The 26,132-nt window shown below is 34.4% G+C and overlaps 1 pseudogene; it reads right to left on the bottom strand.

Moving 5' to 3' along the window:
* Window positions 1–13,032: 13,032 nt before the first annotated feature.
* On the bottom strand, window positions 13,033–13,803 carry LOC129081100 (40S ribosomal protein S2-like; annotated as a pseudogene).
* Between the last annotated feature and the right edge of the window lie 12,329 nt (window positions 13,804–26,132).

A 26,132-nucleotide genomic window follows, 5' to 3' on the forward strand; every position in this document is an offset into this window, starting at 1 on the left:
CATAGACTAGTAAAGAGGAGATGGAACAAAAAGTGCTGTCTGTAAAATTTGATCAATAAAATGTGGAGGGTGTATGGTGCATAATACATATAATATTTAAAAGAGTCATCATAAGCAGTCTGGGAGAGTATTAATACCTTTTACCCAATACCTTCACCTTTCCTCAAGAAAGCCATGAAAGTAGTTTTTAAATTTTTTTCAGGCAGCATTAAAGTAGAGAAGTGCCTTTTTTGAACTTGAAGGTCCTTCTTATCAAGGAAAACTGTCTTGTTTCCTGCTCTATATATTTGTTTACATGGACACATATATGGATAATAGGTTTTTCTCCTTATAAAAATAATATGTATTGTTTCTTGTGTTTCCACATTTGACTAATAGCCTATTCTGGTCACTTAACAAGGGCTAACATAACCTTTGTCATCTGTCTCATCTAAAGTCTGAGTGGCTCACCAAACTTAAAAAAAATAAAGCAGTCACCTTGAAAAATATTGTCTATTCTCATTAGTCAGGCTTATGAAATGTACATCAATCACTGGACTATGAGTTCAGTAAGTGTAAGGACTTACTTTGCCAAATTTACCCCTAGAGCAAAGTAGATTATTAGATTCAATCTCTTTGTTTAATAATACATACCTTTTACATTCTGGCCCAGTTATACACCCTAGTTCATTCTGTGTATTCTCATTCAGGCCATATAATTCGATAGTCATGTGTGGAACCTCATACTGGTAATTTTCTCTGATTATGCTAAAACTATAGATGAAGGAGCTTTTTAAATTTAGAACTGTAGCCCATTTTTATATTGGGCAAAAGGAATATTATACCAACCTGTTCTCTCAGGTTAGCATATCTATATATTTTGACCAAGAAAATGTGAGTAGAAATGACATTTTACCCCAGGGTGGGACTAATTAATTGTTAATGCCTGAATCTTTCATTCACTCTTTCTGCATCATAAAGAACTAGAAAGCTGTGGTTCCACATAGATATCTACAGATGGTGGTGCCACGTTAAGCCTGACTTAGTGAGTTGCTTCAGAAAGGATAGTCGCTTCAATAACCACTGCGATTTGTAGGGAGATTTACCTAGCTGAGATCAAGGGGTTGTTTGCTATCACAGCATAACATAGTTTTTCCTGAACAACACAAAAAAGTGCTCACTTCATTATGTTTTATTTTCCTTTCTTTTCCCCTGAAGCAATGAGTAGGATATCCTTTAAAATGAGAAGGGCCTGTATGTCATTTGCAGACATCAAAGGAAAGTGGTAGGTAATGTGATCAATTATTTTTACAAAAGAACCATAAGCAAAAGAATAAGTGGGGAAGGAAGGCAGAGGCTCTGGGACTTGTGATGATGCCTGTTACTCTCTGTCCCTTTGCTTCTTTGGTGGGTTCTACCTTTTCTGGCTTCCAGTTAAGAGGAAAGGACTGTAATTTGTACAGCAGTCTTCCTCAATTGCCAGTAGTCTACACCCATTCATAAAAGCCGACCAGAGTCAGTTCTATTATTCTTAGTAAAAGAATAACTTCACTTAGTTACACATTGTTGGTAACCAAATTATATTAGTAATATATAGTTTAATTGAGCCGATTGTAACTGTGCCTGTGGAAATAAAGTCAGGCAGCTACTAGTATTATTATAAAGTTGACACCTGAAATTTGTATAATGTTATTAACAAATGTGACCCCAATAGAATAAAAATAAGAAATACAGAACAGCCCAAAATGAAAAAAACAAACAAAATAAAAATCCAAGACTCATTCAAACATGAAATTTTTTGCAGCCTCTTTAGTTCCAACAAATTCCTCCAATATTTGGACCTATTCAGTATCTGTTCTAGAAACTCAATTCTGTTTCTCCTTCCTCTGCTACTGTGTAAAAATGTCAAAACCATACCCTTTATTCTTTCTTATTTCTGATTGTTTGTGTTTTGGTAAACACAAAATTCTGTATGCTGAATAAGATATAACTTTTCCTGTATATATATATATATATATATATATATATATATATATATACACACACACACCTATGTAGGTTAAAAAGAAATAAAATTACTTACCCTTATGTAGAAATATGTTAAGCCAATCGATTAATGAGAAAATATATATTAGTAGGAGAGCAAATAGATATATTTATTGATGTGTGCTAATATTGATCATTCTTATAAACTAGTGACCTACACACTGTACAATGCAGCAAGTATAGCATTTGAATTATGTGATTTGTTATGATTTTTCAGCTTGTTTCACTCATTAATATTTATGCTGAATACTTGAAACTTTGTATTTTTATATCACTTCTATTCATTATTTTCTACATGTCAATTATGAGGCATCCTCTCTTACATACATTCATTGACATCAGAAATAGAAAGGTTGCAAATAATGTAGTTGAGCACACTCACTCCAGCAAGAAATAGGATGTTACAATGGACCCAAATTTATTCTAGGAATTTGTTATAAACCACTAGATCAAAAACACCATGAAGTTGAGGAAATGATCTGTGAAATAAAAAAAAAAAAAGCCTGTGTTAAAGGGAAAGAAAACTGATAAAGGATTTCACTTAGCAAGTACATAAAAGAAAAATCTAAAAATATATGGTTCAGAACTATATAATGTTGTTTCATAGTCAAACATATTACTCCCATTACTTTTTTTCACTCAAATTAAGACAAACTTCTATATAACCTCAAATTATACATATATTTTTTAGATTTTCTGTTTAGTTTTTCATTACTAAAAGCTGTGGCTTTTATTGATATGTTATAGATACTCTAAATATTTTATTAATTTGGTTATTCAATGATGATGAAACATAGAATGATGTTTAATAATGATTATACATTTAGACCTGGCTGGTGTGGCTCAGTGAATTGAATACTGACCTGGGAACCAAAGGGTTGCTGGTTTGATTCCCAGTCAGGGTACATGGCTGAGTTGGAGGCCAGCTCCCCAGTAGGTGGCACATGAGAGGCAACCACACATTGATGTTTCCCTCTCTTTCTCCCTCCTCCTCTCTCTAAAAATAAATAGATAAATAAATAAAATCTTTAAAAAAATGATTATACACTCATAAAATTAATTTGTCATGTTCATCAAAATTTTCAATGATTATAATCCAGATTAAAGATGATTTTTGTAGCTTTCTACTAGTTAATACATAACCATTTGATTATGATTGAAAAACAGATACAAAACATAACAGAAGTCTGTTAATTATTAAGAAAATCAAATTAAAAATAAATTGCTATATTAATATGTGAATTTCAAAACAATAACCATGAACTTCAACACATTTAGAGTATAAAAAGCACTGGAATATTATCTAGATAATATATTGGGGTATCTATACTGTTTAATGCTAGAAAGGAAAATAGGGTAGTGAAATGGACCTGGAGTACTTTATGTTAAGTGAAATAAGTCAGTCAGAGAAAGACAGATACCATATGATTTCACTCATATGTGGGTTCTAATGAGCAAAATTGAGACCAACTCAGAGACGGAAAGCAGGAAGACAGCTAAGGGAAGTTAGGGGCTGGAGGGATCGAGCAAAAAGGAAAAGAGTCTCATGGACATGGACAACAGCGTGATGATTGCAGGGGGTGGTTATAAGAAGGATAAATGGTAAAGGAAAAAATGCAATACAAATCTTTTTAGAAATGTCAAAGTCCAAAGTTGAATTTAAATAAAAGCACTCAATCTAAAATGTGTAAATTATTTTGAACTGAATGTTACAATATCACAACTCTGCCCTTTACCTCAATTTATGGCTGCACAATTTTCTCTTCAGAGGGGAAAAAAAATGAAAATGAAGAATTAGAGGAAGTGTTTGCAACTGGCTGAAATTTCATCACTCTAGATTGTAAGTGCCAATTGGTATCACTTGCTAGATAATCATCTCCTATCATTATACACCAAAACCCCTTATTATGAAGCTAGATTTTTCCTCACATCACTGGTCTCTAGGCTTCTAGAGGAAAGTTTTAATCAGCATATTAGAGACATTATTTTCACTGATAGAATGTTTCAATAGTAATTTAATATATTTAATAAACATCTTATTTGTAAAGGAATAAAGGCATCTTAGTGTGTTCGGTTATCTAACAAATAGTTTGCAGGTAGATTCAAGCATGATGATTTTCACATTGTTTACAATAGTGACAACATATGTTCTAGAACATAGAGTCATTTTACTTTACCATAAAATATTATAGAAAGCTACTCTGTTCTTTTGTATTATTTACTGAATATTTGAACTTCAGTGTTTTAACAAGACAGGAAATCTTGAAACTTGCTCTGGAAATCTCATTTTCTCTGATAAATTTTAGTAAAGTACATTAATAAAAACCAAAATTTCTGAAAGTTGCCTGAGTTCATAGCCAAACTCTGCTATGACAGCTTAGGCAAGTTCTTTAACTTCTTGGGGTTTGGTCTTCTTATCTGGAAAATGAGGAAAATAATATACCTATCTACCTTACAAGGTTATTGAGAGAGTTTAATAAAATAATAATACAAAATGCTTAGAACAGTGCCGAGAATGTGGTAATTACTGTATAAAATTGAGTTTTCATTATCTTTATGTTATTATTTTACTTTGAATATCAGAGGGAAATGGTTTCATCTAAGAGTGCATATTGTTTCCATGACAAGTTTGAAATGACCCTAAAGCTAGATGTCAAATACTATAATTGACATCTTTTTGGGTCCATAGAGAAAGTGTTTGACATTTCTAAGTGTATAAATTCACATCCAGGGATTTACTAAGAAATCCCTGTAACTTAGACATTATTTTAGCATTTAACAGTATTTAAGGCAGTAATTTATATAATTTACCTGGCAGTGTAAAAGAAAGTATTCTCCTTCATACAAAGTAGAGACAGATTTTTTAAAAATAAAACTACTCCAACTTTTATGCTACATTCTCAATAATAAAATCTTACCCTATATTTAATATATATACAGTGTTTGCTATGAATAATGATACTACTTATTTCCTTCTGACAAACATTAAATAGGGGGTTATTTTTTCCTAAGCTGTTTTCATGTATTAAAATACAGATGAGCATATTAAAGTCAAACTGATCTTGTATGGTATTATGGTTATAAAGTAATATATAAATTAAGGTCTTAAAATTTGGTAACACTATATTTTCTTCCTGAATATTCTCTGTACCATGTTAGTTAAAAAATTATATCAAATCTTATGCAAAATTTGTTAATTTCAAAGTATTATTTAAAATTCTTTAATTATAATTACTTCCAAAGTTGCTTCTTATAACTCTCACTTCCTTGAGAATAAATTCCTGTGATCTCTTTTAAGTCTATCAGAGAAAATGGGATTGAGATGAAAATTTAAGAAACAAGTTGCTGCTAACCACATTGTTTCTGTGTTTTGGAATTCCTCTTTTCCAAACTCACCCTCTGAGCTCTGGTGGTATAAAATCCTTTACCGTAGCCTTGACAACTCTTACACCTTGAGGCCTACAGCAAACTCCAAAACCACTAAATGTATATTTCAAATTTGTTTGAGGGTAGTTGTGGGAAAGACTGACATGAGCCAGAAATATCAATCTCAAATACCAATTTCCTAATTAAATACACACACACACACACATACAAGTAAAGCAAACATACTTTAAGTGGTTACAATGATTTTTATTTCAATATTTTGATCTTTTAATTAACATTTTGGCAAAAGCCCACATTTTCGACAAATTTAGATAATATGCTGGATATCAACATCTTATGTTCTTTTCCTTTCACATGTGTTTAGAAACCTTTTTTTTAAATTAACCATAAGTATCTAGATTTTTCTGTTGAATGTTACATACAGGAATTACAAAAATATGAACAATTACAGAAAGTCACTTATAGCCTTCAGTCACTTTTAATTGGTTATGTTGTTGTGGATACCTAAGAGAACCAAAATGCTTCTTTTTCTTGGGTATAGATATAATACTCAGGGTAATGCAACAAACAATTTGATTCTGTCTTTTTTCCACTTTAAAGTCATGAAGTTATAAGGGTGTTAAATTGGCAAAAAAAAAAGGAAACATTTATGATATAGAAAATAATTGTATATAATTAAGCATACAAAATTGCATCAGAGAATAGGAATATTTATTTAAATTCTTTATTGTAAATGCCCAAAGTAATTTTCATTTGACTTGTAAAAATATTTGAGGCTATATTTTATTTCTGAAAAATAATGCCTTTGCTTTCGTATTTTTTGTATTTACTTATGCATCATTAAAATATTTGCAAACATATGACCACACCCCCCCAAAGTAACATTTTATTACTATTAACTTAAATTATTTATACTCATATGAAGTGAAACAGAATTTTAAGAAAAAAATTTTTAAATGATACAATATTTTGCACATAGAAATTAGTTAATTCTTTGTTATTTAAAATTCTCATGCTAAAGGTCTGTAATTTCTTCTAGATATTTGTTTCAAAAATGTTTACCTTAGTACTGAAATAATATACCTAATGTTTAATATTGTCATAATAACAAATAACAGAAGGAAGCAAACAGAAAAATCAATGTGCAAACAATCTACTTTTTTTCCCCCTAATTGGAACATATCATGAAAGAAAAATATGGTCATGTTCACCAGTTATTTTCTTAACAGGATAAATAATATACATTAAAGGTATCGCATCTCCAGTAATAGAGGACAAAAGCACAGAGGCAGAGTCGTACATTTTCTAGGTGTTAAGAATTCATTATGAGCTGATGTTTGAGAAAACTATAGTTCCTGCCATGACCACTATGGTAGTGTTTGCGCTTGATTGGGTCATAATCTTGAGTAAATTTTAAAAGATATAGAATAAGAAAAAATATATTAGACCAGATAAAATATTGGGATAGAAAAAATAACTCCAAAAGACAATTTTTCCATAATTTCCATAATTCTAAAATTTAATTTAAAATGTGCATATTTCCCTGGGAATTATTGGATAATTATAGTTTTTATGCATATAGTTACTTCCTTTTTAAAATATGAACAAAGAATTTGCCCTGGCTGGTATGGCTCAGTGTACTGAGCGCTGGCCTGAGAACCAAAGAGTTTCTGGTTCAATTCTCTGTCAGGGCACATGCCTGGGCTGTGGACCAGGTCCCCAGTTAGGGGCATATGAGAGGCAACCACATATTGGTGTTTCTCTCTTTCTCTTTCTCCCTCCCTTCCCCTCTGTCTAAAAATAAATAAATAAAATCTTAAAAAAAAAAGAATTTGATATTTGGCAAACATCTTGTAAGGATACGACTCCAAATATTTTGGTTAAATATGATTTGTTAATACATTACAATAACACAAAAATATTTATTTATTTATTATTATCATTCCTATTTTTCTGCCAAAGTTGATTTTAACTTCTTTATAAGACTGTTATAGACAATGAATTTATTTGATAAGTAATTGGAGACCTCAGTTACTCTAGCATTAAACCATTTCTGTTTTCTTCTTAAGAAGTTTATAAGAGTGGTATTTTTTAAAGCCTGTGTTTTAGAAGAAAAAAGTTTGCTTTATTGAAGTCAACTAAATATTTTGTCAACAACCACAATGCTAAATGATAATGTCTAATTTTAAATGCAGACCTTTTCTCTTGTTCCATTTTTTATTTTTATTGTATTTTTTCTATTACATTTAGTCCTCTTATGTACCCTACCCCCTGGCAATCACCACACTGTTGCCCATGGCCATGAGTCCTTTTTACTTTTTGCTCAATCTCTCTTCCCACTAACCCCCCCAACTCCATGGCTGCCATCCTGCTCTCCATCTAGGAGTCTGTCCCCATTTTCCTTGTTAGTTCACTTTGTTCATTAGACTCCACCTATGAGTAAAATCATATGATATTTGTCTTTCTCTGCCTGGCTTATTTCACTTAGCATAACGTTTTCCAAACCCATCCATACTGTGGCAAAGGGTAAAATTGTCCGCTTTTTATGGTAGAGTAGTATTCTATTTCATTTTTTTAAAGAAAATATATTTAAAGCACCTACCTAAGTTCTGTCAGTAGAAGTTATTATTTTAACATTTTTAAATTTTTATTATTCAATACTTTATTCATAAAAAGAAAATTAATAGAAATGCTATCTTATCAAAGTACTCACATACATAACACTTAAATTAAAAATGAACCTTGCACCTGCTATTATCCTGTGACCACACAGCAAAAACCACTATTCCGGATCTAATGTAGAACATTGTTTTACTTTACACACACACTCACATAAACACACACACAAAAAATACACACCATCCTATATACATGAGTGACAAGTAGACAACTATAGGAATTCCTAAATTTAAAAAAAAATACGACCTAGTTTTAGTTGATTTTATGAAGTGATTATCATGATATATGTTCTCTTACAGATTCACTTCTTTAACTGAGTAATATATTGTGAGGACTGACTCATTTCTTTTGAATGTTGTTTAATCTTCAATTATGAAAGGGTAGCAACCATAGAAGTAACGTCAGAGTTATTTTCTTACACACTGTCATTTTTTTAAATATAGTTTACATACAACACTAGACATCATTTTAAGTGTTCATCTCTACAACTTTTGCAATGCATTCACAATTGTGTGGCTGCCACACAAGCAAGACATAAAACAGTTCAATCACTCCAAAACTTCTGCCAAACCCCCAGCCTTTGGCAACACTAATGTTTTCTGTTCCTATAGTTTTTCATTTTCTGCAATGTGGTATCAATGGAGTTATATTATATATAGACTTTGGAGTCTGTATATTTTCAAATAGCATAATATATTTGTGATTCACTCATGGTTTTGTGTGCTTTAATAAGTTTATGTTCTTTAAAATACAAGGGTTTGCAAAAATGGATGTACTGTTGTTCATGTGAGAAAATATATAATGCAAGAATAAATAATAATACAAATATAAACTGTTTTACATACACACAACGGTAAACCTATTTTTGCCAGCCCTTGTACATTGATTTGTTGTCTAATATATAAACATTAACTCTTGTTCATTTTTTCACCAGTTGAATGACATTTAGACTACTGACAATTTTAAGTGATTATAAATAAATCTATTATGAACATTCATTGCTGGGTTTTCTGTAAACATGTTTTTATTTCATTGGATAAATGTATAAATATATAGAAGTGAGATTCCTGCAACATTAGGTAAGTGTATGCGTGATCTTATAAGCAACTGCCAAACTGTTTTCCAAAATGCCTATACCATTTTGCTCTGCCACCATCTATGTAACAGCTGCAGTGTTCGCATCCTAGCTAATACTTGATATTGTCGGGGTTGATTTCCCTCTTAGTGTTTGTTTTATTTTCCCATTTTAGTAGATGTAGATTGGCAAATTATTGTGTTTTAATCTGCATTTCTTTTTTGACTAACGAAATTGAGAATCTTTTGTGTGCCTTTCTATTTTCTACTTTACACTTGATGCATAAAGAGTCATTAAAACATTTTTTTAAAAATTATTCTAACAATTTTTTAAGAAATGCATTCTCAGTTTTCCCTGTCATAAAAAAGTTTCTCTCTTATAGTTTTCTCTTAAAATGAACACCAAAAGAGTCAGTAGTCAACTGCAGTGAAGATTGTAATATCAAACCTCACCCTAGGAATTACCCTAATAATACTCTGCCATATGTATGTTGAAACAATTTCAAGTTGAAAAATTAATATTTATGGAAGAAATTATTTGTTCATAGATCAGAATAAAATACTCTAAATAATGAAAGAATAGAAAAATCTCTGAAAACATATCTGAAACTTATCAAACTTTCTTAAAATCAACAGATTATGCCTGATGTGCTGGAATTGGGAGTATCTGTAAATATAAAATCTGTTTGTTTGAATCATGTTGCTATGGGAATTTCAGTATCTAGCATTAATCACTATTCTGCAACCTTAACTACATCTGATAATTTCAAGTAACTTCATACTCTAGAATGTAACATAATGCCCTATAGACTAATTGCATTAGAATAATAGTTAGATGCTACAAGTTCTTCTAATGTAAGTTTGACCTACACTTAGCCAAGCAATCTAATCAGTAGAAAAACTTAATCAGTAAATGTAATCAGCAAAGAACTAAGACTATGATTTCAGACACTAGACTCTTTTCACCAGGGAAATAAAGTAGTATTTCTAAGTGCCTATAGTTCTAAAAATATTTTAATTACATTTTCATCTACTATATGTCCCACACTCTAGAGAGCTCCACATCCATTAGATTGGATTCTGCTTTATTTATACATTAAAGCAAATACTTTGTCTTTGCATTAGTGTCACATATATAAAATCAATCTAGTAGGTTTGGAGAAAAAAATATAATTGTAGAAATTAAGTAGTATTTGAATAGTTTTTTTTCCTTGAAATACATACCTCCTCAGCCACTATTCATTGTATGAATTAATTGAGGTAATTGAATCACGAAAGAACAGTTTTGCTTCATTTCCTCTCAATTTAATGCAGTTGTAGTAAAAAAAAAAAAAAAACTTGATAATAAATGATGAATGCTTTGAGAGTATATAAATAGATTAGTATTTAACAATGTAGAAAACTGACAGTATTTAGATAAAAGAACACCAGAGTTTCACTCTCCGTATTGATAGGAAAATCATGTGTGAGTAATCATGCTTAAATTCAAAGATTAGCCATATTATCATAAATACAAGATTATTACTTCTTTTCCATATTTATCAGGGATATGAAAATTTATATGCAGCCACACTGTTATAAGACAATGAATTCTAGATAGTGAATAGAGCGGTGTAGGGGAAAAAAAAAGATAATAGAGTGATATATGCAGCAATCCCACAACCGGAACAGCTTTTCTTAGAATTATATCACTTTATGTTGTCGTCTGTTTAATTCATTTGCCTTCTTATCTTCTAAGGGCAGGTCCTACATTACAAAATTGAGATTTAAAAGAGAGCTTTTACCATCAACTGCCATTTGAAACATGACTGATACTAAAATCAGACATCACATCTACTGGTTCCAAAATATACATCAATGGAGGAAAGCTGTTGAAATGTAAAAGATAAGAAATAAAGATAATACATGGTTTCCTTAGTTTCTGGAAACTGACAATAAAGTACTCTTGTGGATGTCAGCATATGACAAAATCCTTTCTGCCAACTATGCCTTTAAATCATAAATCTTCTGACACAGGTTGCCAAAAGGGTCTGTTTAGTATTTAGTATTTAGTATGGAGCTATGTCAACAAACACTACATTTCGGGGATAATAAAACCACATTAAGAATGATATACAAGTTCATGTCTCAAAAGAATCTGATGAGAGATGATTATTTTTTTCATTTTGCAATTATATAATTGTAGTTGCTTACCTGCTTACATACAATACTGACAAATCTAGGATCTGTTTCCAAGTACATCTGATTACAAAACTCAGACTTTTACACTGTGGAGCAATGTCATTTTACCCTGACTATCTTCAATTATAGTAATGGATGGCGAAAATTCTTTTAAACTTCACTCATGGGGTTGAATGGTATTGTGGTTAATATTAAAATTCTGAAGCCACAGTACCTGACTGTATTAGGGTCCTCTAGAGAAACAAAACCAATAGATAATATAATAAATATATAAATATATTATAAGAAATTGGCTTACTTGACTCTGAAGTGTGAGATGTACTACAACATATCATCTACAAACTGGATACCCAGGGAAGCTGGTGCCGTAGTTTTAGTCTGAGTCCAAAGTCACAAAAACCAGGAATATAATCAATTGTGTAACTCAGTCAAAAGGCAGGAGAAGACTAACATTTCAATTAAAGCACTCAGGTATGGAGAGATAATCTTCCCTTCCTCTACCCGTTTGTTCTGTTCAGGCCTTCAGAAGATTGAATGATGCCCGCTCACATTGGAGAAGTCAATCTTCACTCATTCTACAGATTCAAACGCTAATCTGTAAAAGCGGGTGGATACTCTTACATATACACTCAGAAATAATGTTAAACTATATATTGGGTACCCAGTTGTTTAGTCAAGCTGTCTCATAAAATTAACAATTGCACTGTTTAATTAACAAGCAAATTAAAAACTTACTCTTCATATTTGGTAGATGACAATCCTGAGATAAGGAGAGGTTTTTTTTTAACATCTTTTCACTTACTTTCTTCATAGGTAAAAATGGCGAAAAGTAATGTACCACATAGCACTGTGAATATGAGTGAACAAATGATGAAAACTACTTGACTAGAGAGACTTCCTACATTACAGTATGAAAGACACTGTTGACACACTCAGCTGAACTGGTAAAAATTATTTATTTACATAAATTAAAAGCTCTGGGAATTGTCCTAAGTAGCTGAAGCAAATTAAGAAATATTCATCCAGAATATGCACTTCAATTTGAAAAGAAGAGGAAGAGTCTGTACTATTTGAACTGAGACCTCCCCATTCTTCCCTTCCCACTACATGAGAGAAAACCACCATGATATATTTGTGCATACAAAAATATAAAGATCTCTCCTCCAGCTATCACTCAAAGATATATGTCCCCAACAGATGTAAGATGTCAGCAGCTGTCACACTAGGAACACCTACCTGTTGCTGAGGCTTTACCTGTGAATAATAAGGAATGTGGAAATAAATGAACTAGGTATTAGAAAAGCAGTAGAGGTGGACAACTGTGTAGGGATTGGCTGTGGGAGTCAGGGGCAGGCTGGAGGGGGGCTGAAAAATTCGGGACAACTGTAATAGCATAGACAATAAAATATTAAAAAATAAAAACACTTTGCCGAACATCAAAACATGTTTTTTTCAAATCAACAAAACCGACAAACTTTTAACTAGATTATTCAAGAAAATAGAAAAGACAAACTACTGGAAAGAAAAATTAAGGAAAGGACATTACTACTGACTGCAAATATTTTTTAAAAAGACATAAAGCAATAGTATGAAGAACTGTATTCCAAAAACCAGTAACATGGGTGAAATAGACACATATTTTTTTTTATTAACAGGCTTAATTCACTGTATTTTCCTTGTATAAAATTATGTAGCTGCCACAGCAGGAGCCTAGGTCCTGTGCAGAAACTCTGGTGTAGGACTTTACAAGGTGGTCAGTGAATGCCTGATCGGGAGTCTTGGTGAACACAGTCTCTTTCCAGAGGTCGGGGGTGAGATCGCTGTGGGTCTTAGAAATGGCATCAGAGGTGGTCTTCCCGAAGTTGCCCAGGGTAGCAGTGCACCCCTGGCTGAGGTGTAGCAGTCCTCCATATCAGCACAGAGCCACAGCGCCCAGTCATCTTACAAGGGACTGTGTGGGGTCTGCCAATCTTGTTTCCCCAGTAGCCTCACACCACAAGGATAAAAGTGAGCTTGGCCAGGATGATGGCCCCACGGATGGCAGTGGCTATTTCCGTTGAACACTTAATACCTAGGCCAAAATGTCCATCGTAGTACCCAATGGCGACAAATGCCTTGAACCAGGTCCTCCGGCCTGCACGTGTCTGCTTTTAAAAGGGCATAATTTTCAAAACCCCCTCCTGGAGGGATGCCCCCAAGAAAAAGTAAATGATCTCAGATTCCTTGATCGGCAGAGAAAAGAGATCGACCTTCCTCAGGGACTTGATTTTCATGTCTTTGACCAGGTGGCCCAACTTGTCGAGGGGAGTTCACTCCTTTTCCTTGGCCTTGCCTCTGCGGGCTCCAGGGCCTCGACCTGACCACATGCTGCTGCCAAGTCCTCCATGGAAGCCGCCGCAGCCTCCGGGCCCTGCCCCAGCCTCCGGGCGCTCCCGCAGCACCAGCCTTATCCGCCATTTGGTGTTTCCTGGGAAAAACAGTGAAATACACATTTCTAAAAAGATATAAACCGCTGAAATTAACTGAAGAATAAATTGACAATCTTAACTTATAACAATTATTAAGTGATTGAATTATTAATCAAAAACAACTCACGTAGGAAAACCCAGGCCCACTATCATCACTACTGAATTCTACGAAACATTTTAAAAATAATACCATTTCTTTACAAACTCTTCAATAAATTATAATAGGAGGGAACATTCCCCAAGTCATTGTATGAGGCCAGTATCACCCTGATGCCAAAACCTAATAAAGATATCACAAGAAGAAAAATTCATGCAAATAACATATGACTATGGATGCAAACATACTCAGTAAAATACTAGCAAATGCAATCCAGCAGTATATAAATAATTATAAGTTCAGTCAACATACAAAAAACTCATTTTTTTGAAGATTGTATTTATTTATAGAGAGAGTAGAAGGGAGAGAAAAAGAGAAGGACAGAAACATCAAGATGTGGTTGCCTCTTGCATGCCCCCAACTGGAGACCTGGCCCTCTACCCAGGCATGTGCCCTGACTGGGAATTGAACTGGCAACTCTTTGGGTTGCAAGCTGGCATTTGATCCACTGAGGCACACCACTCAGGGCCAAAAAACAAAACAAAACAAAAAATCATTTAATTTACCCTATCAATAGGACAGAAACAAAAACCACATGATCTCAATAGATGAAAAAAAAGCATATGACAAAATTTAACTCAATTTCAAATAAAAACACTCAGCAAAGTAGGAATAAAAGAAAACTTCTTCAACTCCATAATGGGCATCCACAAAAGACCTGTAACTAATATCATATAAATGATATAAAAAGAGATGCTTTCTTCCTAATATTAAGGACAAGACAAGGATGTCTGCTTACTCCATTTTTAGTTAGGGAAATAAATCAATATAAAATATATATACACATGTAGTTTGGAAAAGAAAAGGCAAAGCTGTCTTTACTTGTAGATGACATGATCTTGTATGTAAAAATATCTAAGGAATCTACTAAAAAACTAGTAGAACTAATAAATAAGTACAGCAAGATAGTAGAATACAAATTTTTAAAAAATTGTATCCTTAAGTATTGCAATGAATGAACTAAAAATTAAATTAAGAGAACAATTCTATTTACAATAGCATCAAAAATAAAATACTTAGAAATATAAATGCAAAACTTACTCTCTGAACACTATGAAACACTTTTGAAAGAAACTATAGATCTAAATTGTTGGAAAACATCTATGATCATTTATCAGAAAAGTTAATGTAATTAAGATGACTAAAAATAGTAAACTAATCCACAGATTCAAACTCTATCAACATCCGAGCTGACTTCTTTGTTTAAATTTATTTTTAATTTTTATTGCATTTTTCCATTACCATTTATTTCCCTTACACTCCCACAATCACCACATTGTCGTCCATGTCCATGAGTTCTTTTTCCTTTTTCCTCAATCCCTCCATCCCCTAACCACCCCTTCCTTATAGTTGTCATCCTGCTATCTATGAGTCTGTCTCCATTTTGCTTGTTAGTTCAGTTAGTTCATTATTTTTCACATATGAGTGAAATCATATGGCATTTGTCTTTCTCTGACTGGCTTTATTCACCCATCTACTGATGCATACTTGGGTTGCTTCCCTATGTTGGCAATTGTAAAAAACACTGTAATAAACATTGGGGTGGGTATGTTCTTTCAAATTAGTGTTTTTGGGTTCCTTCAGACACATTCCCAGAATTGGGATCGCTGGGTCAAAAGGCAGATTCATTTTTAATTTTTTGAGGTATTTCCATACCACTTTCCACAGTTGTTGGGAATGAAGATTGGTGCATCCAGCTGACTTCTTTACAGAAACTTAAAATTAAATTCTAATTTGATATGACATTTTAAGCAACCCAGAATTACCAAAACAATAGTGAAAAAGAAGACCAAATTAGGAAGACTCAGTTTCCTGATTACAAAACTTACTACAAAACAAAAATAATCAAGACAGTGTGGTACTGTCCTATGTGTAGATATGTAGGTCAACAGAATAAAATTGACAGTTCAAAAATCGACCATGTATCTATAGTCAACTGATTTCTTACAAGGATGCCAAGACTATTAGTTGGGGAAAGAATAGTTTTTAAGTTTGCGTGTTTTTATTTATTTTTTTTTAACAAATGGTGTTTGAACAAATAAATAGCCTCATGCAAAAAAAAATGAAGTTGAACTCTTACACTCTATATAAAAATAACACAAATGGATGACAGACTTCAATATGAGAGAGAAAATTGTAAACATCAGAATAAACATAGGGGTAAATATATGTGACTTCAGCTTTTCCAACTGATTCTTAGATATGACATCAAAATTATGAGCAACAGAGTAAAAAATAGACAGTTTTTAAAAACTTGAGCTTCAAATTTACTAATTAAGGAAGTTAAATAATGCAAAGAATGGGAGAATATATATTCAGATCATATATTTCATAAAGATTTTGTACTTATATAAAGAATACTTATAATTTATTGATAAAAAGACTAAAAATCCAATTAAAAATAGTCAAAGAATCTGACAGACATTTCTCTAAAGAAGATACACACATAGTAGTTGAGCTGATGGAAAGATGCTCAGTCATTTATCATCCAGGAAATACAAGGAAGAACCACAATGAATTAACAGACATCAACTTAAATGGCAAAAAATAATGAGCCAGATGAAAATGAGTACAGATGAGATTGTAGAGCCATAGTAATCCTGGAAATGAATAAAATTTCAGTGAAGTAGTACAATACAATCAATGAAATGGTAAAAATGTAAAATGGTGCCGCCATTTTGGTTAAAAGTCTGGCAGTTCCTGAAACAACTGAATACTGAGTTACCATCTGACCCGTCAACTCCATTGCTAGGTATATACCTAAGAAAAATAAAGTTTCCCACAAACAGTTGTGTGTGAATTTTTATACCAGTCTTATTTATAATAACCAAAATGTGAAAACAATTCCAGTGTCAATCCATAAATAGATGTGGATGAATAAACCAAAGGTTTTATCCACACAATGTAATATTATTTGGTCATAAAAAAAGAACGAAATGAGGGGCATGTTACAACATGGTTGAACCTGGAAAGCATTATGGTAAGTGACAGAAGCTAGTCGCAAAAATAAAAACACATATTCTATGATTTCATTTACATAAAATATCCAGAATAGGCATATCTATAGTCAAAAAAGTAAATTAGTAGTTTCTTAGAATATATGGCAGGGAGTGAAAGAATTAAGAAATTATAGCTAAAATGAAATGGATTTTCTTTATGTGGTGATGAAAATATTCTAAAATTGACTTAATGGTAGTTGACTATGTTAAAACCACTACATAGCACACTTTAAATGTGTAAATTTTGTGGTGTGTGAATTATATCTTAATAAAGCTGTTGAAAAAATAAAAATACTTTAGTGGCAGCAAAGCAAATACACATTAGCTATTATTATCTTCTATTCTTTTTGAGACATTGACTTGACACAAACCATTAAATCCTATATTCAGTTTCCTTTGAATTAAAATCATATTCCAAGCAGTTCAATCCTATGATTTTAGCAATTTAGTAGAATTTATAAGAAAAGTCTCTCCAGGTCAACATATAATAAGAAAGCAAAACCATGGGAATTCGGGTTATGTAGGTAGAAGTTGTTTAATAAGAAAATATGTATAGACCTAGTATTTAAATTATTTAAAATAAGTTTACTAAACCTTGAAAACAATGTCAGTTGGAAAACACTTTTTTAATAGTATGATCTATAAAACCATTATAGCTCTTATGTTTATTTGAAAAGGAAGGTTTCCTTGGGAAGCAAAGTGCCATTGCACTAAGTGTTTCATGTGTGCAGGAGACAGTATCTTCATTGCCTCTACCAGCCCTTCCATTTGCAGACTATTCCTTCTAGAGAGGAAGTTGTTCCAATTGACTATATAACACTTATTTGGATTTATACATAACTTAAAAATTGCATTGGCGAGTGGACAATTTGATCATAGGGAGGGTGAAACAATTTTTTTTCTTTTTTTCATCTTCAGAGCAAAATAGACACTTCCTGAAACCACAAAAAGTATTTTAAACCCATTTAATAAATTACCACTGAGTTGTAGTCAGTATTTTTTGAAATAAGTCACAGTAATTTCACTATTTACAGGGAGATTGCTGGGTCACTGCATATCAGCATTTTTAAACATAACTGTATTTATGTATAAGCAACAGAAAAGGCATTAAAAAAGGAGAAAATGGAAAGCACAGTGGTTATTATACCACCTCTCATATACAAAGATCACCAGTCAAGTGTTTGCTAGAATGGCTGTCCTTGGGCTGACTACAATTTGTCCCCATTTTCCTGCTCTTCCTTCCACTTAGTCTTTTATTTTCTGGTCTATATACCCAAAACTTAAAAGATACTACTTCATTTCTTTAGCAATATTTTATGTTTGCTACATTCATTTACATTTTGACAATTTGCTTTAATATATGTTTGCCACTGACTCCATATCAAAAGTTTTATACTATTCCCTTTGCATTTCCTACCATGTTTATGTTATGAAGACCTAGGCAATGCCTTTGCAATTCTTACGACTGAAATTCATACTAACCACATATCTCTACCTCTAATTTTTAACCAGAACTGAAATTTCAAGCATTTTTTCACATGTTCACGGTTACACTCTTTCTGGTCATAACTTAATAATTTCCTTGACCTTTCCAAGTTCATTGTGTCTTAATGCACCTTCATTTTGATTTTATTATTTTATCTTATATTTTTATCTCAGTTAAAATTGTTAATCCTCTTGGTCTTTCATATTTTCAGGACACGACTTCATTACAACTGCATGACAAAATTCAATTCCCTTTTTTAAAAAAAAATGTATTTTTTTCCATTACCATTTAGTCCCCTTATACACCCTTCACTCCTGAATCACCGGACTGTTTTCCATGTCCATGAGCCGTTTTCCCTTTTTTCTCCATCCTTCCACCCTCTACACTACCTCCTTACTGTCGCCTTACTCTCTATCGATGAGTCTGTCCCTATTTTGCTTGTTATCTCAGTTTGTTCATTAGATTCCACATGTGAGTGAAATCATATGGTATTTTTCTTTTTCTGACTGACTTATTTAAATAGCATAATGTCCTCCAGGTCCATCCATGCTGTTACCAAGGGTAAAATTTCCTTCTTTTTTATGGCCAAATAGTATTCCATTATGTAAATGTCCCATGGCTGTTTTATCCATTCCTCTACCGATGGACACTTGGGCCCCTTGCATATCTTGTCAATTGTAAATAACGCTGCAATGAACTTACAGGTGCTTATGTTCTTTCAAATTAGTGATCTGGGTTCCTTTAGATATATTCCCTGAAGCAGGATTGCTAGGTCAAAAGGCAGATCTATTTTTAATTTTTTGAGGTATCTCAACACTGCTTTCCACAGTGGCTGCACCAATACACATTCCCATCAACAATGCAAAAGGGTTCCCCTTTCTCCACATCCAGGCCAGCACTTGTTTGTTGATTTAATGGTAGCCATTCTGACACATGTGAGATGGTTTCTTACTGCGGTTTTAATACATTTCTCTGATGATTAGTGATGTTGAACATTTTTTCATATGTCTGTTGGCTATCTCTATGTACTCTTTGGAGAATTATCCACCCAGGTTCTTTACCCATTTTTTAATTTGGTTGTTTGTTTTATTTTGTGTTGAGTTTTCAAGTTCTTTATAAATTTTGAATATTAACCCCCTATCAGATATATTGGTGAATATTTTCTTGCATTCAGTGGATTGTCTTTTTATTTTGTTGATGTTTTCCTTTGATGTACAAAAACTTCTCAGTTTGATGTGGTCTCATTTGTTTATATTTTCTTTTGTATTCCTTGCTTGAAGAGCTGTATCTGATAAAATATTACTATGAGCAATAAATGTCCAAGATTTTGCTGCCTATGTTTTCTTCCATGCTTTCTATGTCCATGACATAGAAAATCTATGTCCATGCTATATATGTCCATGTCCATGAATCATGTATATATATATATATATTCTGTGCTGTGCCTCACATTCCTATGACTATTCTGTAACAACCAATTTATACCTCTTAATTCATTCACCTTTTTTGCCCATACCTCCAAACACCCTCCCATTTGGCAACCATCAAAATGTTCTCTGTATATCTATGATTCTGCTTCTATTCTGCTTGTTCGTTTTATCCTGTTTTTTTTTTAAGATTCAATTATTGATAGTTATATATTTACTGTAATTTTATTGTTCATATTTTGTATCTGTTCTTTAAGAATATCATTTAACTTTTCAGATAATACTGGTCTGGTGGTGATGTACTCCTTTAGCTTTTTGTTGTCTGGGAAGCTCTTTATCTGTCCTTCAATTCTAAATGATAGTTTTGCTGAGTACCCTATGACTGTAGGTCCTTACTTTTCATCACTTTAACTATTTCTTGCCAATCTTTTCTAGACTTCAGACTTTCTTTTGAGAAATCAGCTGACAGTCTTACTAGAGCTCCTTTGCAGGTAACTAATTGCTTTTCTCTTGCTGCATTTAAGATTCTTTGTATTTAACTTTTTACATTTTAATTATGATGTGTCTTTGAGTGGGACTCTTGGTCCATCTTGTTTGAGACTCTTTGTGCTCCCTGGACTTATATGTCTATTTCCTTCAACAAGTTAGGGAAATTTATTTCATTATTTTTTCAAATAGGTTTCCAAGTCCTTGCTCTCTCTCTTCTTCTTCCTGCACCCCTATGATACAAATGTTGGTATACTTGAAGTTGTCTTACAGGCTCCTCACATTACCTTCACTTTTTTTATTCTTTTTTCTTCTTGCTGTTCGGATTGGTTGTTTTTTTGCCTCCTTATGTTCTAAATGACTGACTTTGTTCTTGGCTTCATCCACTCTATGGTGATATCCTGTAAATTGTTCTTTATTTCAATTACTATATCCTTTGTTTCTGAATGGATCTTTTTTATGTTGTTGAGGTCCTCACTAAGTTTCTTGAGTATCCTTATAACCAGTGTTTTGAACTCTGCCTCTGATAGATTGTTTTTTTCCTATTTTGTTTTGTTCTTTTTCTGGAGTTTTGTTCTAATCTTTTATTTGGGCCTGTTTCATTGTCTCCTCATTTTGTCCATCTTCTTCTGCTATTTTTTTTTTTTTTTTACTATGTTAGGTAGAGCTACTACATCCTCTAAGCTTGATGGAGTAGCTTAATGTAGTAGGTGTCCTGTAGGGTCCACTGGCACAGCCTCCACTATTACCCAAGCTAGGTACTCAATGTCTGCTCACTATACAGGTTGTTTACACCCTTCTTTTGAGATTCACCCTTGATTGCTATTGGTACATCTAAGGTCAGTCATCACCTGTGATTCTGGGGTCACACAGCATCAGCTACATCTGCAGATGGATGTCACTACAAAGTGACCTGCAGATGGCTGTCACTTGACCTGGGCTTGGAGTTTTCTAGGAGAGGACATTCTATAAACCAACGCTTGCTTCTCTGAGTTCTAGCACAGGGCCACTTACAAAGGAGTATGGGACTTGCTGAAGCCAGATGCTGCTTCTTTGAGGGAATTTAGGAAAATCTGGAGCATGGGTCAAGACAAGCCATTCATATGAAAAGCCACTGCAAAGACCTTGAGTAGGCCTGCGAATTGGGTGGGGCAGAACCTCAGGGAATCACCATGGTAGGGAAAAAAAGTGTGAACCAGGTTGAAGAAGTCTCAGATATGTTGCCTGCCTGCTGGCTTTGTGGGAAGAGGGCTTAGAAAAGAAACAATGGCCTCTGCCAGCACTTCTGTCTGAGTGAAAGCTTCCCCCAGCTCTTGCCATGATGACAGGCACTTCAGTTCTTCCCCATATGTCCCTAGTGTCTTTTGATCTGTTGCCCCTATGTTGAATCTCAGGAGGAGTGAATCTGTGTAAGTCAGTGTTTTAACTCTTAAGAGAAACTTCCTGAGTTTCAACAATTTCTGTCTTCCACAGCCTCAGTCCTTGTTGGTTTTTATGGCTGTAAGTTATGGAGACTTATCTTCTTGGCACGGGAACCCTAGGCTGGGAGACTGCTCTGGGGCTGGGATATACTTCTGGAAGTCAGAGTCAATAATTGTATTTATTTTTTCTTTAAAATGTTTATTTAGGTGACTTGCTGAAATTTTTTTCTACTTTAAATATTTTTTAATCTTTTAATTACAGTTAACATACAATATTATATTAGTTTCAGGTATACAACCTAGTGATTATACATTACATAACTAAGTGATCAGCTCAATAAATGTAGTACCCATCCAATGTCTTACATAATATTACCTATTCCTTATGCTGTACTTTACATGCCTGTGATTATGCAGTAATTACCAACTTGTACTTCTTAATCCTTTCATCTTTTCCATCCATCCCGATAACCTCCCTCCTATCTAGTAACCATAAAAAATTTCTTTGCATCTATGAATATGTTTGTTTTGCTTTTTTGTTAATTTTGTTTTTTTGTTTTTGAATCCCCATATAAGTGAAGTCATATGGCATTTCTATTTCTGTATCCGACTTATTTCATTTAACGCAATACTCTCTAAGTCTAGCCATGTTGTTGTAAATGACGAGATTTCCTTCCTTTTAATGCTGAGTCATACTCCATTGTAAGTATGCTACACTTCTTTATACATTCATCTACTGATGGATACTTGCGCTACTTCTATATCTTAACAATTGTACATAATGCTGCAATGAACATATGACTATGTATGTCATTTTGATTTAGTATTTTGGATTTCTTTGGGTAAATACCCAAAATTAGAATTGCTAGGTCCTTCCTTGTCAATTGTTTTATAGCATTTTAAAAAATATATTTTGTCTGCTACAAGTATTGCTACTTCAGCTTTTTTCTTTGTTTCCATTTTCATGAATTATCTTTTTCATCTCTTTACTTTAAGATTGTGTGTGTCTTTCAACCTGAACTGAGTGATATGCAGCATATGTAAGGATCTTGCTTGTTATCCATTTAGTTTCAATATGTCTTTTGATTGGAGCATCTAAACCATTTGCTTTAAAAGTATTTATAGTAATTGTTGATAGATATGTATATAGCCATTTTATTACTCATTTTCTTATTTTTTTTCTTCTACTTAAAGAAGACCCTTTAACGTTTCTTTAATACTCATGTGGTGGTGATATCTTCTTTTAGCTTTTTCTTAACTGGGAAGTTCTTTATCTGTCTTTGGATTCTAAATGATAGCTTTGCTGGGTAGAGTAATCTTGGCTGTAGGTGCTTGCTTTTTATCACTTTAAATATTTCTTGCCAATCTCTTCTAGCCTGCAATGTTTCTGTTGAGAAATGAGCTGAGAGTATTATAGGAGCTCCCTTGTAGATAACTAACTGCTTTTCTTCTGCTTTTAAAATTCTCTCTTTGTCTTTAATAAGTTTTCAATTCTTTATCTCTTTTCTTTAAGCACCCCCATGATGCAAATATAGTTTGCTTGAAGTTACCCCAGAGGCTCTTCACACTATCTTCACTTTTTTTGGATTCTTTTTTTGTTTCTTTTTGATGTTCTAATTAGATATTTTCTGCTTTCTTTACTTCCAATTATGTGATTTGATCTTCTGCTTCTTTTACTCCATTGTTGACTCCCTGTGATATATTCTTCATTTCAGTTAGTTTATTCTTCATTTCTGACTGATTCTTTTTTATGTGTTCTATACCCATTTTTTATGTTTCCTATATATTTCTTGAATTTCTTACTAAGTTCATTTACTGTTCCCCTAAGTTTAATGAGCATTTTATAACCAATGCTTTGAACTCTGCATCTGATAGATTGCTCGTTTCCGTTGTATTTAGTTATTTTTTTCTGGAGTTTTGTTCTGTTCTCTCATTTGTGACATGCTTCTTTGTATCCTTATTTTGACTTCTTCCCTGTGTTTGTTTCTATGAATAAGGTAGAGCTGCTACATCTCCTAGGCTTAGTAGAGCAGTCTTATGTAGTAGGTGTCCTGTAGGATTCAGTGGCACAGCCTCCTTAATCACATAACTTGACACTCCATGTGTGCCCTCCATATGGGCTGTGTGAACTATCTTGTTGTAGCTGATCCTTACTGCTGTTGGCATATCAATGAGGTGGTATTTACTTTCAGGTCAATATGCTGCAAGCACTGTCTGTGACCACCATGGAAGATCAGCTCTGCAAGGGCTGACCCCATAGAGCAGGACTTACTTCAGCAGGGCTCTGGTGCCCACTGGGTTTACTCCTTTTTTGTGTTTCTTGTGGAGGTGGTCGGGTGATGCTTCAATGTGGTCTGAAACTGTCCAGTGGGTGCACTGACTCTGGGGCCTCCTGAGACATGTAGATCAAGGTTAGCCGCCACCTTTGCCCTACCTGAGGTTATCTACCATGAGCTATAAAGTGATCTGCAGATGGCTGCTAATAGTGCTGGTCTTGTAAATGACCGGGATAGGCCAAGCTGTGAACCAAGGATGGCTGCCATTAATATTGGGTCCAGAGCCACTTAGCAAAAGGTACTAGGCACGCTGAGGTCAAATGCTACTTGTCTGAGAGCTGCAGGGAGAGCGCTGCTTGGGGTGCTCCTGGATCTGAGGGTAACTGTCCGGAGCAAGCTGAGGAGGAAGCGGGGCTCTGAATGCTGCACAGAGCCTGTCCCAGGGTTGTCATAGAAGGCAGCTATAAACACGAGTCGTTGCAAACACTTCTCTGTTTGCCAGGAGAGGGGACATGGCAACTTCCCTGTAGTGGAGAAGACCCTTAACCCACACGTCCAAAGGCTTTTATTGAGAACCATATGCACAGGGGTATGGACGCAAAGCTCATCAATCAATGTCAAAAGGCTATGTTTACAGAAAATAAATAGAGATTGTAGATAACAATTGGAGAAACACAAGAGAACTGCCTCAGGTCAGGGTTTATGAATAATGTAAATCTCTTCCCCAGTATTAACCGGTTATCATTGCTTTTGAGGGAAGAACAAAGCATGTTTCAAGGAACTTCTAGGCCTGATTGTTCCCAGGAACCTCCCAATCTAGTTTAGGCCTGTACCTGCCTTTAGTATTGTTTCAAGCTTGAGCCAGGCGGGTGGGGCAGAGCTACCAAGAGATAAGGAGACTTCTGTCAGGTAGAATGAGGACTCTGGCCAAGTCCAAGCCTAGCTAAGGGGTGCAGCCCTTTTTGCCTTTTCTCCATGTCCCCCCAAGTCCTTGTCCCTCTGCCCATACTGGCTAATGTCTGTCTTAGGTCATCTCTCCTAGCAAGAGAACTTACCTGTCATCAACAACTGACCACCACATGGCCAAACAGGGTGATACGAGAGAGGCAGGAGCACAGCCCCCTGACGGGGAGACAGGTTTTGTTTCCTCAGTGGCCTGTTTTCCCAAGGCCTTCTTGATTGTTTCCAGCCTTGAGGCCCTCTTGCCTGTTGACAGGGTTACAGTCCCTGAAACCAGGCAGGGAGTTTCCTAATATCTAAAAGATTTTAGGAAAGTCTAAAGCACAGGTTTAGACAAGCCATTTATGTGGAAAAGCCACTGGGAATGGTTTGGGTGAGCCTGGAAATTGGGTGGGGCAGCGTCTCAGGGAAACACCATGGTAGGGCTAATTACAACCTGAGCCAGCAGGTTGATGGAGATTCAGATATGGCACCTGCTTAACAGCTCTGTGTGGACAGGGCCAGGAAAAGAACAATGGTCTCTGCCAGCCTTTCTCTCTGGGAGAAAGCTCCCTCTCCAGCTCTGGCCCTGATGCTATATAATTCATTTCCTCCCCATATGTCCCTGGTTCCTTTTGAGTTGCTGTCCCAGTGCTGGAGCTCAGAGCAAGTGAGTTAGAAAATGTGTGTGTGGGCATTTATGAGGAAGGCCAGGGATACCAGCATCCGGGGATCCAGAAGCCCCCTTCTCTCTCAGCCACAATTCCTGCTGGTTTTGACAGCCAGAAAGTATGGGGCCTTTTCTTCCTGGCACTGGAACCCTGGGCTTGGGGTTCTGGTGTGGGGCTGGGACCTTCTCACTCCTTTGAGCGATATCCACAGTGAAGATATCCCTCTTGATTTTCATATGCCATATGTTGCTGTGGGACCAGCACTTTCTGTGTCTCCCCCCTTTTATCAGACTTCACCTGTCTCCTTTATAGTCTTAGTTGTAGGACTTCTGTTTAGCTAGATTTCAGGTGGCTCTGAATAATGGTTGTTCTGTAATTTAGCTGTAATTTTGATGTGGTTGTGGGAGGATTGTGATACCACATTCACCTACACTGCCATCTTGACCAAAACTTCCT

The sequence above is a fragment of the Pteronotus mesoamericanus genome, unplaced genomic scaffold, assembly GCF_021234165.1.
Source record: "Pteronotus mesoamericanus isolate MK-2021 breed Mesoamerican mustached bat unplaced genomic scaffold, CSHL_Meso_final contig_94, whole genome shotgun sequence".
Lineage (NCBI taxonomy): Eukaryota > Metazoa > Chordata > Mammalia > Chiroptera > Mormoopidae > Pteronotus > Pteronotus mesoamericanus.